This window comes from Camelus bactrianus, chromosome 26 (assembly GCF_048773025.1).
Source record: "Camelus bactrianus isolate YW-2024 breed Bactrian camel chromosome 26, ASM4877302v1, whole genome shotgun sequence".
NCBI classification, from domain to species: domain Eukaryota; kingdom Metazoa; phylum Chordata; class Mammalia; order Artiodactyla; family Camelidae; genus Camelus; species Camelus bactrianus.
This window is the reverse complement of record NC_133564.1, coordinates 31,429,494-31,442,687: the sequence shown is the minus strand read 5'-3', so window position 1 is coordinate 31,442,687 and position 13,194 is coordinate 31,429,494. Positions and strand designations below refer to the sequence as shown.

General features: G+C 45.3%; 1 protein-coding gene across 5 annotated transcripts in view; it reads left to right on the top strand.

The window, feature by feature from the left end:
* The first annotated feature begins 9,510 nt into the window (after nt 1–9,510).
* The window catches only part of ZMAT4 (zinc finger matrin-type 4), a 420,999-nt gene continuing 417,315 nt past the window's right edge, over nt 9,511–13,194 (top strand). For all 5 annotated transcript variants that reach the window (XR_012502429.1, XR_012502427.1, XR_012502428.1 and 2 more), the window contains exon 1: nt 9,511–9,651. The gene's annotated coding sequence lies outside the window, so the exon portion shown is untranslated. The remainder of the gene's footprint in view (nt 9,652–13,194) is intronic.

Genomic DNA, 13,194 nt, shown 5'->3' with positions numbered 1-13,194 from the left:
TTTATGTGCATTCTTTTATAGATTAACTTAGGGAGAATCGCCATCTTTATGTTGCTGTGTATTTCTGTTTAAGAACATGGCATGCCTTTTATTCATTAAATGGTTCATTTGTGTTCCTCAAGGCATTTTAAAATTTTAATCACAAAAATGTTACACATTTTTAATGCAAATTCCCAAGTACTTTGACTTAACTTTTACTGTATTTTCATTCTATCTCCCAACTAAGTTTACTTATACAAAAATTATTTAGTTTGGAATATTAATTATGTACCCAGACATCTTTATCAATTGAAAAATTTTATATTATTTGTAACTTTATCCTCTTATGTTTTCTAAAAATACAATTATATATCACACACACATAATAATAGTTGTACTTTCTTTCCCTCAAAATTCATACATTTCTTTCCTGTAGTTATACAGGCAAGTGTATCCAGAACAATGTTAAGTAAAAATGGTTACAAAAGATAAACTTATTTCATTTTTTACTGCAATGGGAAAGCTTGTTGTACTTCTGTGTTAAGTCTCACACTAGCCTTTGCGGTGATATCTGTATGTGGATATACACAAATACGTACATAGAAGTTTCATATTTTTTTGTGAAGTACTTGTATATTTCTAGTCCATAAAACATTTTTTTGTTAAGAGTTGGTAATGGCTATTTAGCAACCTAAATGTCCACTGACAGATGATTGGATAAAGAAAATGTATATATATACACACACACATATATATGCAGTGGAATACTACTCAGCCATGAAAAAGAATGAAATAATGCCATTTGCAGCAACATGGATGGACCTAGAGATTATCGTACTAAGCGAAGTAAGTCAGACAGAGAAAGAGAAATACCATATGATGATCACTTATATGTGGAATCTAAAAAAATGATACAAATGAACTTATTTACAAAACAGAAATAGACAGAGAAAGCAAATTTATGGTTACCAAAAGGGAAAAGGGGGGAGACGGATAAATTAGGAGTTTGGGATTAACATATATATACTACTATATCTAAAATAGATAAACAAGGACCTACTGTGTGGCACAGGGAACTGTATTCAATATCTTGTAATAACCTACAATGAATCTGAAAAAGAATACATATGTATGTATATAAATACATGTATGTATAACTGAATCACTTTGCTTTACACCAGAAACTAACACACACGCCCAGAACTGATAGTGAATTTCATTAAGTACTTTTTTGAAATCCATGTCAATTATCATTGATACTTGCTCATTTGCTTGTTTGATTTATTCAACACATGGGCACTTACTACATCCCAGGAAATATTTTAATTACAGGAACTATACTAACAAATAGAAAAGACAGGTCTTTACTTGTCTACGGTTCAGTGGTAATCTATTCTGTTTTGATATAATAATGTGCTAAATTATGCTGATCAATTTTCTAATATTGAATCACTCTGACTTCTACAGTAAACTGCATGCAGTCATGGCGCATGGTTCTTCTAATGTATTACTTGGTAATGCTTGTCTTGAATTCTGTTTAAGATTTTGGCTTTGATGTTCGCAAGTGGAATTAACCTATATTTTGTGTATGTGCTATCTTTTTAGATTTTGTTATTAGCATTATTATTTTTCCTTTACAGGAAGATTCAGATGATTTCCTTCTGTTAACAGGCTTTGGGTCAATGTGAATAACATCAGGTTTATCTTTTCTGTAAGTTTGTGGTCGTATTTCTGTGCAAAACCACCCGAGCCTGGTACCTCTTGAGGGCATAGTTCTTTCTTTAACAGTTTTTTCTCTTTGTTTTACAGTAACGGTCTGTTTGGATTTCCTATCTCATCTACTTTACATTTTAGTCTCTTATAAGTTCCATTGTATCTGGGCTGTCAAACTTATTTGCATAAAGATGAACAAAATATTCTCTTCAGATTATTTCAACTTCTTTGAGGTTCTTCCTGCTTATCATTTCTTATTTTGAATAAGTGTACTTCTCCGTTCTGTTTAATTGGGTGATTGGCAGATTATTAATTTTATTGTTTGCTTTTGTCAAAGAACCCTTTAATTGTGTATTTTTAGTTTCCTAATTTATTAATTTCTGGTTTTATTTTAACCGATCATTGTTTCTGTTTTTTTATTATTTATTATTATTATTATTATTATTATTATTATTATTATTATTATTAATTTGTTTATTTTAAGTATATTTTGGTTTTTCCTTCTAACTTATTTGTAGTATGTTTAATTAATTTTTCAACCTCTAAAATATAAAGTTGTAAAAGGTGATCGTTCCATCCTACAAATAGATAATGTGTTTCTCCAGGAAATGAAAGGTCCTGTTAAATGGGCCAGAGGTTGAAGCCAGTGATAGAATTCATCCATCCACTCACTCACTCATTCTCATTCATTCTTCAGCAATTATTCCTGGAGTGTGCACCGGGCCCTGTGCTCTCAGATTTCCCCATCTCCCAACATTGTTAGGTATTGAACAGCCAGCATTCTTTTTGTTGCTCTTGGTTTTTCAAATGTCCTATTTGTCAGGGCTCTTCGATAAATTTCTTTTTATGACCCCCCTACCCCCGGCCGCCCCCTACTTCTCAAGACTTTCAGTATCAGGGTAAAGGAGCCCAGCAGAATCTCCCCAGTTTTGGAGAAGGTCTACACTTACTTTATCATCTCAAGAAATATCTTCCTCATCAGTCAAGATGGAGAATCCCAGCTGGGCCTTTCTGTGCCACTGATCATTAGCTTTTTAAAAAAAACTTCCACTTATGAATCTCCCATAATTGTGCTCTTTTTCTCACAGGCTAGGTCATTGCACGATGCCCACGACCAGGGCAGAAGGACCACATTTCCTTGCACAAATGTCGCCCTCAATGGAACTAAGAGGGAAGGACTGAGAAAAGAACATGGGTTCACAGAAGCTGTAGATCACAGAAGCCTGGCAGGGCCTTGAAAGTTGGGGGGAGGGGGGAGATTAAAGGCCACTCCTAATCATGACAGTGATGTGGCTGCAAATCCACTGGCAAATTTATCCTCTTCCGGCTCTTCAATGTCCTGAGCTATGAAGACTCTTAAGAAGCTTGTGTTGATTTCAAAGCTTCCCTCTGGAAGCTTAGCCCTTCTTAACAGTTCTTTAATAGCTAAAAAGCAGAGTTGTGTTCTGAAACTCCATCACTGAGACATTTTGTAAAACTGATGTTAAGAAGATTGAAGCCGAAATGTTGGCGCCATCATTCTTCCCTTCCTCGGCTGTCACCCAGCATGAGCCTCTAACCCCCTCAGAACTTCCCGCTGCAGGCTTAGAAATGGGACTGGTTTTAATGAATTTCAGCACCAAAGAATCATCTGTGGAGGTTCCCTGAGAACAAACCCCCACCCCAAGTCCTGAGCGAAATCAGGGAAACAGCCCAGAGAGTCAGTCTGCGATGGCTTTACATCCCTCTGCCCTCACAAGCACCTTGTCACCTAAAGTCTTTCAATGACTAAACATTTGCTCTTCTCTACACAGTCTAGGCAAAGATGTGGGATTTTATTGGCATCTTATTGGCTCGCTTTGGAGAAGAGCAGTCAGGAACCATTAAGGACATAGGATAGAAGGCTCAGAGGTCTACCAGCAAACCAAGGAGGGTCTTGGTGGGGAGGAACTGAGGGAAGCTGGTGTTGGGAGTTGTTACAAAGCAAACTAACACTTATTTTCTGGAGAGTATCTCAGAAGAGATGTCCAGGTGATGGGGGAGAAACCCTCCCGCAGTTCTGAGCTCAGCGGGGGAAGTCAAGAGTCTTTATTTAAGTCTAAAACATATTAGACATTCAGGTAACCAAAGCCCACAATTGCTACGTGTAATTAATATCTCTTGACACATTTTTTCATCTCAAACTTTGAGGTAAACAGCTTATTAAGGTGACTTTTCAGACAAAAGGGGAAGGCGGCTAATATAGAGTAACCCTTAGAAAATGGGATTTCTCAGGGGCTGCCTTTTCGAGCGATACACCTGATGCTGTCCTGAAGACGGTGTTCTGAACATAATCTCGTCTTTCCTTAACAATTTTGGGGGATTGCTGTGTCAGCTCTTTACCCCTGTCACCCTGGAATGTAAACTGCTGGTTATGCCACAGCGATCGGAAAGGTGTGCGGTCCAGTTCCAGCTGGAAGACGCTCGCCGCCAGTCCTGAACACACACGGTCTTGTGCAGAGGACTGCGCAAAAACGTCAATCTGCTTTTTCCATCGATCACATCTCAGTCCTAACAGTGACCACCCGAGATGAGGGTCCAGGCGGTTCCTTCTCCCACCTTCCTCTTCAACTGCAACTCTTTTCAGTTTTTCTACCCCTGGCTGACCCCTCATCCCCAGGATCTTCTCTTTATTTCAAAGGGGGCAAAAATCCTTGGCAGAAAGTATTCCCTTCAAACACATCTTTATGGCAGATCGCCGTTTCCTTGCTGATGTCTGTCACTTGTCTTAGGTAACCTAAACGCATTCTTATGCTAAAAACAACCTCTCTGGCCTTACCAAGGCTCCTTCCTTGCTGGTGGGCAGACAAGGAAGTAGGAGGGAGGGGAAATGAAGTGATGCTTTCAGCTCTCCACTCTCCCACCAATGCTACATGAGAGATGTGTGGGGATGGCTGAAGAGCCCAAGATGCGATGCCCCGTTTTCCCCTGAACACTCGGAACAGGCCAGGATGACCCTTGGGCTAGATGTTACCTGGAGTCCGGATCCCTCCGGCTGTGAAGGTGTAGATCTGTCTATGTCATTAGCCCTTCATTGTTGGGATGTCTGTTAGTGTAGCACCATCCTGACCGCTGTGGGTATCATTGTGGATGTAGGGGGGATGTGAGGGCTGGTGTTAAGGCTACCAAAGAAACGCAGCATGTAGTCGCGAATCTGAAAAGGGCACATGGGAACAATTGTGAAAATGCAAGCAAGAATGTCACTAATTTGAACTTGCGCGGTTCAGATATAGCTGAAGTGGCCGGACGGACACAAGTGAGAGAAGAGGAGAGGGGGCTGGGCCTTGAGGAGCGGCTGCAAACCTCTAGGAGAAGGCAGGGTGGAAGGGAGACGTTGGAGCAGCTGGGGGAGGCCAGGAGGCCGGAGTGCGCATGCTCCGGGAGGACGGTGCTAGGATCCGGGTCCACGAAGATGAGGGTGGAGGAGGTCAGACCGGTGGGACCGGGCCAGGTTTCACCCGACTCTGGAAGCCAGGCAGAGGGCAGACAAGAACTTGAGCCAGCGTTTCTCAAACCCCAGGCTACTGATAAATATGCAGCACCTTCCTGGAAACTCAGTGTTATACAAATACCTGGGGCAATTCATTCTTTAACTCATGTACTGAAACAAACATAGATATGTTTTGGAGTAGAATGCAAAATTGGCATGAGGTTAGTCATACAATATGCAGATTTGAAGACATTTTGGCTTGCAGCGGATCACTGGGATGACACCGTCACACCCCCAGGCCCCCTCCTCCATGTGGTGTGCATCAGGGGACAGTTTGAGAATTTCCTTAGGCAACAGGAAATGAAACCTCACTGCCTGAGGCTTTGTTCTCTGCCTGGAGCATCGTTTCTGCCCCATATGAGCATCTTCTGGTTCCACTCAGATTGATGATCTGACATCCTGGACGAGCAGAACAGAGTGATTGTGGGTCCTGTTAATGCTGGCCTTGCCAACACGTGGTCGCTTAATATCAAGTGGCAGTACATTGGTACAGTCCTTTGTAGGTTGGTTGATTTGCCATCATACTCTCACCAGTCCTAGAACTAAGAAATTTACCCTGATTTGCCAATCAAGGGCTGATGGCCGGCAGGTATTGTAGACATGTTGGATGGGTCCTTCCAAGAAGAGTCTAAGTCAGGACATGGGTCCTGGAAACAAGGGGCCCCACAGTGCATATTCATGTGTGCAGATCTTTTTTTTGGAGGGTGCCTCATGCCATGTGTGATCGGCCAGCCTCACAAAGTCATGCCCCCCTTCCTAATTCAGTTCTCCACCACCAGCTCAGCTGGTGCATGGCTGGGCAGTATTTAGTGACAGTTTTCAGCTCTGTAGTTCTTATGAAGAATTTAACTGAAGCCAAACAGAATTTAGGTGGGCAATTTAGTCTTGCAGATCTCTGTCTGTCTGTTTCTATCTTTTCCTCTCTCTTTCTCTTTCAGGTTATTGACAACATAACTAGGATTTGAACCCCCAGAATCATCTGCTTTTATTGAGCAGGGCATCTTAAATAATAAAATGCCCCTCACTGTCTTTAAACCTCAGGAAGCCCTGTCTATTTCAATACCAACTTTCTGAAGACTCATTAGTAATTAATGAAATCATTAAGAATGTTTCACAGTGACTGACACCTTCCTGGCAGCCACAGTCCCCTCCTGTACTTAGTGGAAATGTCACTGGCTCCACAGGTTTGATTTGGGGGGGTGGAGTGGGTGGGTGGAGGGGGAGGGAATCAGATTACATACAGTTTCACAACAGCCGTCAGCCACAGCAGAAAGCTGTGAGTATGTTCCTCCAAGTTTCTCTCCTTGGGAATATGAGCCGGGAGTTTTCTGAAAAACCCTCCACCCATCCAATGCCAGTTTTAAGAAATCTTGCTAATATCATGCTTCCTTATATGGTATTGTGTGGCTTAACTCAATTAGCAAAGATGTAGTGTTGAAAGTCACCTTCTCTCTCTCTCTCTCTTTTTTTTTTTTTTTTTTTTTGCTGTTGTTTTTCTCTCCCGTTTTCACACATTTCCTTCTTTCTTGGCATTGGCTAGATTTATTCTCCTCTTCTCCCTTTTAGGAACAGAATTTGGCATAAATAAATGATAAGTGAGAAAATGTTATAAGCAGGGGAGTAAACACAGGATTTCTCCAGCCTCCTACTGTGGGTCAGGGTGATCTGTTGTAGTGAGTGGTTACCCACAAGAACAGTACCTCTAAACGGCTGTTCTTTAATTTGTGTTTTAATAAATAAACCACAGACTTTCCTTAATTACTGAAAAGGAAATGTGAACCCTCCCCTTTAGCCACCAAAGCCTTTCAGGCTGTTTGTGCTCTGAAACTGTGAAGTCAGAATGGACCACTTTTGCCAGGGCACTGTCCACAAAATAGAATTCGGTACATTTCATACCCCAGTGCATTTAAATTGTATGGAGCTGATGTGCAGTACAAATGGACGGACCAGTGGAATCTGCATACTTAATCTGCGCTCTCTAACTCTCAGAATTAAGCAGCTGATCTATGGGACACAAAGGGATCATCCTTCGCTCAAAGAGAATGTTTTATGACCAGGCAGTTTAAAAGGCACTGCCATAAACAACTGTTTGTAGCTCTCTCTCTCTCTCTCTCATCTTCAAAAGGCGAAATGTACATGGAAGGACATGCCGCTTTAGACAAAGCATTTTAGAAAAATCACTTGAAATGCTTTATTTTTCCTTTGAGGATGACTGAACTTTTGACAGGTGCTCAAGAGAGTTCACATAATTTAGTTTATTTCTCTTATTTTTTTTTAAAGAGGGGGCAGAGGGATTGTGTGAAGGCAGAGAGTTGAAGCCTGCTTTCTCTTGGAAGTGGAAATCTTCCAGCTTAAATCATAAACGTCTTATTGATGGATTTTACACTGTGACTGCACAAGCCAGGTTTTCTGGGACAGGGTGAGTTTTAAATGAACAGCGAAGTTTAATTGCATCCTCATACCTTGGTAAGAATTTCACCTGGACAAATGAATGAAATAGAAAACAAGTATTTTGCAACATCCCTCGCACTGGTTTGTGATTCCTAATATCCAGTCATCTCCACTTTGCCATGCTCAGATTTGGAAAGGTCTTATGGAGATGACTAAATTTTTTTAGGTCTGTGGCTCATAAATAAAATGTGCTTCTCATATCTTCTCATTTCCTTTACATGCTCGAGGGAAAAAGAAGATGCTGAGTGATGAGCTGCCTCATTTTCCGGAGAAGAGGGGCACTGAGAGCTCAGAGGGATGGCTGTAGCCATCACAGTGTTCAGTCCTGAATTTTTACCTCCTGGACTCCAGGAGGGGTCCCCTCCCTGCCCTGCCTGCTCGATGAGTGATCACAGCGGAATGGTGATTCCTAGAGGCTCAGAGGCACACTCGAAGTCGTGAATTGGGTTTTCTTAGTCAGCGCACCTATGAAGTGCTCGGTGCTGTCCGTGGAGTGGTAAAATCGCACAGGTTACCAGCTCTGTCCTCACAGAGCTGGCAATGTATTTAGGGAAGCCAGGTCGATTCCTATGAAGCAGAAGCTCACTGGACGAGGCAGGGGGAACATGCCATTTGCTTCCAAGGATGCTGATGGTAATAAGGATTACACTTGTTCAAGGCTACAGGGAACAGACTGGAACCCCAGCCTGTTCCCAAAGACGTGCAGATCCCAGCAGGAGAACGGGGAAGCGCTAGTTTCTAACTGATCTGAAATTTGGTATTCTAAGGGCTTTCTTTCAAAGACCTTTTAAAAAATTCTTTTTCTTCCCCTTAAAAAATTCAGCTATCAAAAAAATGTCCTTTCTGTATGGTGAAAAAAAATACATTAATGGGCAAAAAGGGCAAGACTTGTGCTTTAATGATTCCTTGTTGAACAGGGAAGAGCATCTGAGCTGTTTCCACCCCTGGATGAGTTCCTTCTCCCCTCTTCCCTTGCTGTGGCTGATGGTGTGAGTCTCGGCAATTCACAGAAGCCACGCGAGAATAAGCGAAAGTGAGGGTCCGAGGAGAATTCCGAGCTCCGGATGCCTGTCGCTCTGGACCTCCCCGGGAGACCAGTGAGGAACTGCAGACTTTGAGTGACTTTAAAAACATCTCTCCTGAGACTGAAGAGGGTGCCAAGGGAAACTGTTCTTCTCAGGTTGGGGGCTTAGGTGGACCATGAGGGAAACAACTGATGGATACATTCTAGTGAAGGAGCAAAATCTGTTCCCCTAAATCATCTAAAATGACCTTCACATGCCCTCCAGGGGGGCGGCCTGGGGGGAAAAATATCACTAGATTCCTTCAGCCCTTACCTTGCTCTGCTTTGCAGGGCCCGCGTTACACAGACAGAAACCCCACAGTCACATTTCTCTCTGCCCTCAGGAACGTTCACCAGTTGGGGGAAAAATAAGGCCAGAAAATTGTTGCTATGGGTTCTGTTTTTGTGGAAGTTAAAATGCTGGTGCAAGAATCTGATTGCTTGATAGCTCCATCTCTCTCTCTCTCTCTCTCTCCCTCTCCCTCTCTCACTCACCTCCCACCCCTTCTCGGCTGGCTCTCTCTCTCTCTCCCCCACCCCCCACTTTTTCAGCTCTCCCCTCCTCCCTCCCCTGGACTCCCGGTGCTGCCCCGACCCCGGGCCGGAGGAGAGCCTTACAGGTTGTCAATGAAACCTGGAATTATTTCCTTTGATGGCTTAGATAATAGTAGAAGCCAGAGCAATGAGTGAGGTCGTCTGAAACCAATGCAGTCCTGCCCGGGACCCGGGAGCCAATCGCAGGAGCAGAGGGCGGGGCGTCGGCGCCAGCAGATAATTGCTAAGTGCATCGCTAGCACAGTTGGTCCGAGCTGCCGAAAGGTCTGGTCGCAGAGACAGGAACGCGGAATCCTCAGCGTGCTCCATCCCGGCAGCATCGCTCCACGGCTCGGCAGGGCAGCGAGCCTCCGGGCACCGGCCCCTCTGCTCCGCGGAAAAGGTACTCCCGCTGCGTCCCGGGGTGGGGGCTGCGTCTGCTCTGCCAGCCTCAGTGGCTTACAGTTCAGCCTATTCAGAGGGGGTTGCAGGAAGAAAAGTTTGGGGGAGGAAATGTGACAAAGGTGGGAAATCACCGTCTTTTGTTGGGAGAAAAAAAAACCAGCTGACGATTTGAAAAACTTCTGCGCTGTCTAGAACCGGATTTGTTTACTACTCTCGTGATTAGCCTGGCTCAGGTGTGTGAAAATAGGGCTGGCCGTGGGCTGGGGTGCCTGCAGGGCTGGAGTGTGGATTCAGGTTTGTTGGGTGAAGGGAGTTGGACCCTGGACGTGCTGCTTCGTGGCGGACCCATCACTGGGAGGCTGATTCTGGGAAGCATGATTGATTGATTGGTTTTTTTGTTTTTGTTTTTGTTTTTCCCACCGTAGGGTCTTCCCCCTTGACGTTAACTTGACTTGCTGTCCCCCAACTATTCTGACCTTCAACTTGAATCCTTCCTCAAACTTCTGTCTCCCCCCCCCAACCCCCCCGGCCTTGCCCACTTTGTCTCGGCTCTTTTAATTTGGTGGAAGGAGACGTTTGTTTCCTGGGGAGTGGGTGACTGTCCTGTTTGATCTGCTGGGCATCGGGTGGCACACAACTTGGTGACAAACCAACCAAACAGTTCTCACAGGAAAAGACATCACTCCATTGATTAGCTCCCGAAAACTCTGGAAGACTGTCCAGGCTTGGTGTGTAGTGAAATAAAAGGGATGGAGGGAAATTGTAACCCGTGTGAAGATTACACCCTCCTCAGGTGTGGGCTGTCGGGGGCTAAGCAAGCTGGTGGCTCTGGAGTTGGGGTCTGGTGGAAGGGGCAGGCTCGGGGGAGGGGAGGGGACGGGACAGAGGCGACTCTGGTTACTTGCGCAGGTGCTTCTGTGGCTGAGAGATTGCTGGGGTCACCACCCGCACTGCTGGTGATGACTGCTCTTCGAGGAAAAAGCTGGCCATGGCAGGAGGCTGGTCCAGCCTCGTAGCATCCTTGTTCATTTCTAAACAGTGGGACCACAAGGGCCCTTCTTGTTCTGAGTCCCACTTCTGGTCCTGGGGAGAACTCCTTTCCCCGAGCGGAAGGTTTTGGGTAGGTGGGCCTCCCAGGAAGCAGGGTCCCCATGGGAGAGAAGGTGATGTGCTTGGTCTTGAACTACCTTCCTGCTTTCGTGCGGGCGGCTCCTCTTTGAATGTCCCGCAGCACTTCATCACGTGTGTCCTCTGACCTCCTGGATGCTCGGAGGCTGCCAGTCCAGGGCTGATCTCCCACGTCTGTCCCTGAGGCTTGAGAGAGTTCAGGGGGGCTTCCTCCCTCTGACTTCTATCCTAGACCTGATGCCGGGAAGTTGGATTCCCAGTCCTGGCAGGACGAGGATGCTGTGGGAGGGCTCCTCCAGGACACCTGGTCCCCACGACACCCTTCCCGCCGGGATGCGGATGACAGCCTCCGTTCCCTGGCTCCACAAATCACATTCACTCTTTAATTCGTATTTTCTTTCACCTCCACAACGGCTTCTCCCCCACCTCCTTTACACAGCTATTTTAGGTGGGAGCTATTATTGCTGAATCTCTACTCACAATGGTTTAAAAAAAAAAAACAACACAGCTTCCTGACTTTTTTTTTTTTTTTTAATTTTGGTCAGGATACAGTCAGCTTTCTCCTCTGCACATGTTGCCTGACAGTAAACAAAACAAGCTTGCAGCCCGGCAAATTATAATGCCTTTGTGTTTGGGAGCCTGGAGTGGATGCTGAAGTTTTTTTGGCTGTTGGGGCATATTTGGTCCAAGACCTTCTCCTCTGTGGTCTCTCTGGGGCATGTGACTCCCCCAGGGAGCCCAGGAGAGGTGACACCCAGCGGGTGGGGGATGTTGAGAGGGGGCACCTTGGTTTTCACGAAGGCAGTAATGCAACTAGAACATGCTTTTGAGTTTGAGGGATGTCTAGAACCGGGAGCAGGTAGCGAAATTGAGGATCCCTTTGCCTGATGCCAATCTGCCTGATTTCTGTCGTGATAGAGGACATTAAAAAGTAAAGCTGTGAAACAGCTCTGGAGTGGTGACTCATGCAGGGAGGGTGGGGGAGGGGGTGGAGGGAGCTGAAAAGTACAAGTGGGGCACACCGGGACACCTGCCTGTCCTCCCTCCCCCTCTTCCTTGTAGTTCCCCATTTGGAACAAAGATCATTAAAATAACAACTTTGGGCTAAAAAAAGCATAATGGGAAGTGAAGGGTAATTGACAAGCCACAGAACAACAGAGTTGTCTCAACTTCACCTTGGATGGGGCAGGAAACCCAGAATCCAGCCCCTCCGTGATCCAGTTTGGAGAATGTCATCGCTGGCTGGTGTTAGGCTGATCTGTTCCCTGTGAAGCCGGGCGCCTGTGTGTGTCTGAAGGGACTGATTAGTGTTCAGGAAATTAAATTTGTTACTCATTTCATCAAATGTGGTAGCTTAAGCCCGGACCTTGGAGAAGGGCCATCCAGCCGTCTATTTTCTCCTCTCCCCAACCGGCCACCCAGGACGTCTCCTGTTTAACTACTGTGCCGTGAAGGGGTTGCTTCTTTCCGCTTGCACAAGCCCCAGGTGATTTACCTGGCGAGCAAAAGCCCCTTCCTTACTTTTCTGCCCCTTTCCCTTTCCCTTCTTCATCATAAACGCGTCCGTAAATCATCTGTTTGCTTTGATCTTGTCACTTTGAGCCGATGAAGTGGCTGTTAAGGAAAACTGGCCCCTGAAACAGGCTTGAAAAACGTATGACAATGTTTATCAGAGAAGAGACTTTCAGCCTTCTATTTTAAAATTTTATTTTGTGGTTTGGGGAGAAAGCAAATAGGCACATGGATTGTGTTAGGTGTATTTGTAAACGCTCTTGAAACGTCTTCTTTTCCCTCGGTGGATGTGTGGACGCCTGGTTATCCTGCGGGGGTGTGTCTGGAGGTTGGAAAGGGTCTGGAGCATCGTCTGAAAGGTGGAGAGGTTGAAGTGTGATGTTTCTGTTTATTCAAGACAGGCTGAAGGCTGTTTTGAAATCTAGGCTCTGAAATGCATTCACTCTACTCTGTTATTTCTCCGCTCCCTCCATTCCTAGAAAAATTTCTAGCCAAAATTCTTAGTGAACTGTTCACCTGACTCCCTTTTCCATACATTCACGTGGCCCCCCTCCGCCCTCCCCGCTTGGGAACTATTTCACGCTGAAGCGGGTACCTGAACAATCTCGCTTAATCCGATAGATGCCTCTTTTCTTCCTCCCCTTCTGGTTTTTCCTTCCTGTCACTTAAGGGCACCCTAGAGGTTGAGATTTAATATTAGACACCATGCTTCCCTCACTTCTGAAACAGCGAGCTGGGAGAAGTTAGGAATTCTGGGAGGCACAGGGAATCAGCCCTGGGGGAGTAGGGTGTTCAGTTCTATATCTCACCGGGGCTCCTGGGGTGATGCGGCTGCCCTGCGGGAGGCAGGCAGGCAGATGTTTCTGGGCACAGGTTGGCTAAGTGCACAGGGATCCCCGCC